This window comes from Dendroctonus ponderosae, unplaced genomic scaffold (assembly GCF_020466585.1).
Source record: "Dendroctonus ponderosae isolate FM_Combo_2020 unplaced genomic scaffold, Dpon_F_20191213v2 Dpon_F_20191213_1, whole genome shotgun sequence".
Lineage (NCBI taxonomy): Eukaryota > Metazoa > Arthropoda > Insecta > Coleoptera > Curculionidae > Dendroctonus > Dendroctonus ponderosae.
In genome coordinates, this window is record NW_026017110.1 from 5,361,776 (window position 1) to 5,367,383 (window position 5,608).

General features: G+C 34.1%; 1 long non-coding RNA gene across 1 annotated transcript in view; it reads right to left on the reverse strand.

Annotated features, from left to right (window-relative positions):
• Window positions 1-4,676: 4,676 nt before the first annotated feature.
• The window catches only part of LOC125505798, a 5,948-nt gene continuing 5,016 nt past the window's right edge, over window positions 4,677-5,608 (reverse strand). The window contains exon 2 of the long non-coding RNA XR_007282420.1: window positions 4,677-4,917. This is a non-coding gene — a long non-coding RNA (uncharacterized LOC125505798). The remainder of the gene's footprint in view (window positions 4,918-5,608) is intronic.

Genomic DNA, 5,608 nt, shown 5'->3' on the forward strand with positions numbered 1-5,608 from the left:
ACCGCTCGATCAGTTAGAAGGAATTAGGACAGAAACCAATTAGCATCGAAAATATGGGCGCCCTATCCTACTCCGGAGGATACCTGCCTTATACCAGTCGAATTGGCGCCGAGTTGTAGAGCTCCATCCCATTGGCGTACGGCCCATGCAGATACAGTCTCTCCTAAAGCTTAGTTCTCATAAGCGAATTTTCGGAAAAAAACATTCCGAATAAGCGAATGAAATTAAATAGTTCTTATTTGCGATTATTTCTTGCTGAAAAAAGCAATAATTTTGACTTATCCTGTTGGTGACAATGACAGCAATTTTAACCTAAAAGTCCTCTTTTTCGTTCCCTCGCTCGACGTTCGCCCAAACGAAATGCAAAGGACAAGGAAACCGTACTATCCCCAGAAGTCAAAAACCTATAAATTTACGCAATTATATACAAATATTGAGAACATTTAATTTTAAAGGAACGAAGAAAAAGCATTTTCAAGTTTGTAGTTTTTATTCAATTTCTAAAATTGGACCAAGGGCTTTCAGTAATTTCCAAAGCATAGAAGCTTTAAAAAATTGAATAAAATCTACACTTAAAGTGTACACACCACAACGTAAAGTGCATGCTAATCTGTCTCCTGCATGTGTAGGATCTTCTTTTAGTAATATGGGGTCCAACTTTTGATAATAAAATATTTTCGAATAATTCTTTCGAGATTCTCATGTAATTGAAATGTTTTTCTCTATCTTGAAGACGCATTTCTTGAATCAAGTTATCATAAGCTCCTTGTTCCGGTCTTCGTTGGAAAATCTCTCTAATCCGTATCTGTCGTTTTTTCATTGTTTTCTTTTTTTTTTTTGTTGAATGTACCGGATTTGTTTTCACACAACAGTTTTAATTGCATATAAATGGCCACACACTGATACTCTCAATCGATATTGTAAATAGAAATTATAATATTCTGTATCCATTCTTGAAAACTGAACATTGAGTAAAAAGACAAAAGATTATTCAATGAAATTGAATTTACACAACCTATAAAATCCCTCCAAATTTCCGAATAATCGGAAAAAGTTCCGAATTGTTTCAACTTTTTCGTCCGATTATTCGGAATTTTTTTCGGAAAATTCGTATATAAGAACTAGACTTTAAGGTGGATTTCGATGTTGCCACCTACTACTGTTTAGAAAGTTTAACGGACTCTTTACGGATTTTTTTACTGAACGTCAAAATTTACATATACCGAATAGCAATGAGTCGATTCGGCCGTTTAAGCTTATATACAGGATGATTCAAAATTGGCGTAATTTCTTTTAAGGGGTAATAAGGGCTCACTTGGAGAGTACGTGAAAAATATTGAAAAATTTTTTTCGATAATTTTTAGAAGATACAGGGCGATTCAAAATTGGCATCATTCCTCTGAAGGTGTTTTAGGACTACAGAAAAAATAGTAAAAAAAATTAATTGTTATTAACAACTGATAAATTTGCAAAAAACGATATTAGAAAAACGGCAACAATTTTTTCAAGGTAATCTGCCTAATTAACATTACGGAAATACCTGTTGCTTCCTAATTATTTAAAACTGTGGTAACCATGGATAAATGAGAAAGTGACAATAAGATAGGCAAGGATAAACGGTAAATTCAACAGGAATCGTTGAATGATGGAATCTATTTCGAAATTCATAACCTTGAATTATGAATTTGTTTACAAATTACAAAAACATACATTTGAGTCCCCAAGCTGTACCTCCAAACAAGTGCCTTATTATGCACTCTTCTCGAGCAGCTTCTCGTATTCGGGCCATTACCTCCTGCTCAATTTATACCGGTGTTCAGTAATTAATTGGTTTAATGTCATCTTACATTCGTGGTAGGAATGTAGCCGGTATTTATTTGGTGCCTGGAAAAATGTCAGTAGTTATGCAATGTTCTGAGTACCCCTGGAAGGCTCTGCTACAATTATGTCCAATACTTGTTCCTCTGTGTCTGGAACCTGAACATCAATTGTCGTCCACTATCTTCCTGGAACCACTCTCCTCGCCTTTTGTCGGCGTGAGTTCTTCCAGCTTCTGCTATGTTGCTGTACCATTTCCCCTGAACTAATAGCATATCCGCAAATTCGTGAAAGGAAATTCAAAGTAATTCAATCAACCTGTAACTATCTGTTAATGACAAAAAACATCATTGCCGCTTTGACTTTTTATCAAAAAATTGTAGAAGAGAAAAACTTTTTAATATCAAAATTTTTCGTAATTTGAAGCAAAGATCGTAATTTTTCTTTTTGAATGCTTAAGTATTCCAATATGCTACCAGTTAAACATGGGGCAATTTCAAAATAATGCTTAATAACAAAATTGAAATTCGATTCCAGGGTTATCGGAGTTTTTAATAATTACTAAGCAACAGGTATTTAAGTAATGTTAAAAAACATTGTTGCCATCTTTCTAATATATCAATAAGTATTGATGTAATTAAAGTTAACGCACAGTTCGTTATTAGTAAACACTCCATACTGTAACTCGTCGTTCCGTAAATATACTCTGTTTAAAAAAGATATTCTCAGAATGAAGACTCAGGAATAACTCAGGTCCTACTTTTATACAGATGGCTCAGAAAATGTCAAATTTGCCATATGAAATTTTAGACTAACCAACGTTTTTATAAACCGAAATCAATCATTTTTTCACAAAACCGTGTTCAGCTTCAAAAATAAGTATCACTTTCCATTAACCTACCGCACTTGAAAATAATAGATTTAATGCACTTTTTCATTGCTTAGTATTAGACTTAATAATCACTAAATTTCCCATTCTTTACGGAAAATAAAATGTTTAGGTTGTTAATTATTTAATACTAGCAAAAACATGATATAATTATTATTTATTTGAACAGTCTCGGTACCAACGATCAGGAGAGCATCCGTCATTCATTATAATAAAAGGAACATATGTACTAAACCATTACAGATAGGTATAAAACTTCATAAATATAAATTGTTCAGAATCTTGGAAGAAATCATATGTATATCAAAAATAAGCGAGTTGACGAGAATTAAAAAATATACATTTTAGATATCGATACCCTAGTGCCAAATTTTTGCGGGGTACATAAAAATACTGCTAATAAATGCTTGCTCGTGTAATGTTTATTTTTGTAGTTTTATTATTTTCATCTGTTAACATCATATAGTAATGTACGAATTTTGACGACTTAAACTGGACACTTGCACCAAACATTTAAGAAAGACTTAAGGTTATGCTTAGCGTTAAGTTCGAGCCTAACTGCAAAAATGGATTGCACCAACCGATGACACGATCTTCTTAATCTTAAGTTCGTCTTTGAAAATCTTAAATTTAAGGACTCGTTTTCGAGTACTTAAGCATGACTTAGCCTTCTTCCAACCTCACTTTAGTCGCTAGTTAGTCAAATATACAGCATACGTATATGAATTGTATAATCATAATGTCCTGTTTTCATAAAATAAGTACCTACGTACATCATGAATTTTGAATGTTCCAAAAGCAGCAAGTGATTGATTGACGCCATACAAGGTCTTATTATTTACAATGGATAATAATATTTTATCTGCATTGCCCCTGGGAACCGAAGGCACGGCACAACTCCTCCGCCATCAGTTTTATAAAGTTTTTTATTCTGATTGGAAATGTGCTTCCGGGTGTCTTCTTTTTGGTTACTGTAGAATTTCCTGACTATTGCGGTCATAGGCGGAATTGTTGTTTAAAAATTAATTATTAATTGTTTTAACAAATAGCATTAAATTGGTCCGATATTTTCTACCATGGTTACTGCTTTTCTTGCGAAGACACAGCATCTGTTTTTTTTATTGTTATTATTATATTTTTTATTTTCGGTGATCTTTATGAAACGCAACGAGCTCTAAAATAGTATCTCTTTCAGAAGCGCCAAAATTAGGAGACCCTTTCTGTTTTACAGCCATGAGTAGAAACAAAATTTTAAAAAGGTCTCGAATTTCGGTTAGAAACAACACAGACATGCAGAACAGAACGAAAAATACAGAGTTGCCGGTTATTGCCTGAAGCTTAGCTAAGAACACGTGAAAAACGGATGGTGCACAACTCATTGAAACTTAAGTCGGACTTAAATTTTAAGGTATACTTAGGTAAGGACGTGCTTAGAAGAAGTTTGGTGCAAGTGGGCATTAAGGGTACGGTATACGGGTCCAAGTCAAGAAAAAAAAGCAAAGAGGTTTGGTTTCGAGACCTTGAAACCGCTTTTGGTCGGTGGGTCTTTTTTCTTCCACTACACACGGATGCAAGTTGGATTCATGGTCAAAATAAAAGGCGCAAAGCCGCTTCTACCGCCGACCTGGACGCTTATCTAATAGTTACAAAATCGACGGTGATTTTGCCATTTGCGGCCTGAATTACCTACTAAAATCGACAGTTTGCACCTGCAAGTGAACAATGTAAAATTTAATTTGGATTGCCCTGTATATCCTATACCTACAATGCCGTTAACGAAGTCAACGTAAGCTGGATCTCATATCTGCATAGTTTGCCAATGGCTATGAGCAGAGGGAGGGCGTAAAAGTTAACTTGCAACTAAATACTGCATGTATGCCTACTTATATTAGAAACTTGCACGAGAAAGGCGTTATTTGAAACTGCTTACTGTACAACTACACCGTTTCCCGTTTGGAAACTTACGTCATTGATTTCGAATTGTATTTTATTCGCCAACCGTGGGTGTTACAAATGCGAAGTATTTCAATGGGAAAAAAGCACATCAGCGTAGGTCTCTTCGCGGACAATTCAACAAAGCTCGTGCATTTATTGTGGAAACGGTAAACTTTCACTTTTAAACAAATCCCACTGCGTATATGTTTCGATCATGTTCATAATTTTGCTTCCGCTTCCTCTCCATTATGCGGTGATTGTCGTTTTCAACATTTCTGCAACAAAATGAACGGTAATTACCAACGAAAATGGCCCACTGTGTACATGCTTATTGCAGTTTTATTATCCGGAGGTTTGGCAGAGCTCGGACTACACGTTGCACAATCAGTTTTTTGCAACCAAAGAATTTTCAGAAATATTCATTTACTGTTGTGCATTGATCGGATAACACTGCTTTTGCAAAATCCGATTACCTAAATATCAACATACAACGAAAGTTGCAAGGGCGGCGAAATAATGTGCTTTTGCCAGGAGAATCGTCATCGTAAGGTTCAATTCATTAACAACGCCATCACATTGGGAGTATAGAACAAAAAATCTTGAAAAAATAAAAAATATATTATTAATAAACAACTATCCAAAATCATTTTTTGAACCAATCTTAAAGCAAAGGATAAATAAAATATACAATTAGTATATGTATATACAATAGTATATAGTCAGTAGTATATGTCATTACCATATATTCCGGAAATTAACACAAAAATAAAAAATATGTTCAAATCACATAATATCAACATAGCAGAAAAAACTAAAAACACCTTAGCAAATGAATGTTTCACAAAATTTAAACCTATGATTGACAAGTTATACACGCCTAATGTAATTTACAAAATAGACTGTTTGAATTGTGATAACACATACATAGGTCAAACAGGACAATATCTAAAGAAAAGAATATACGAA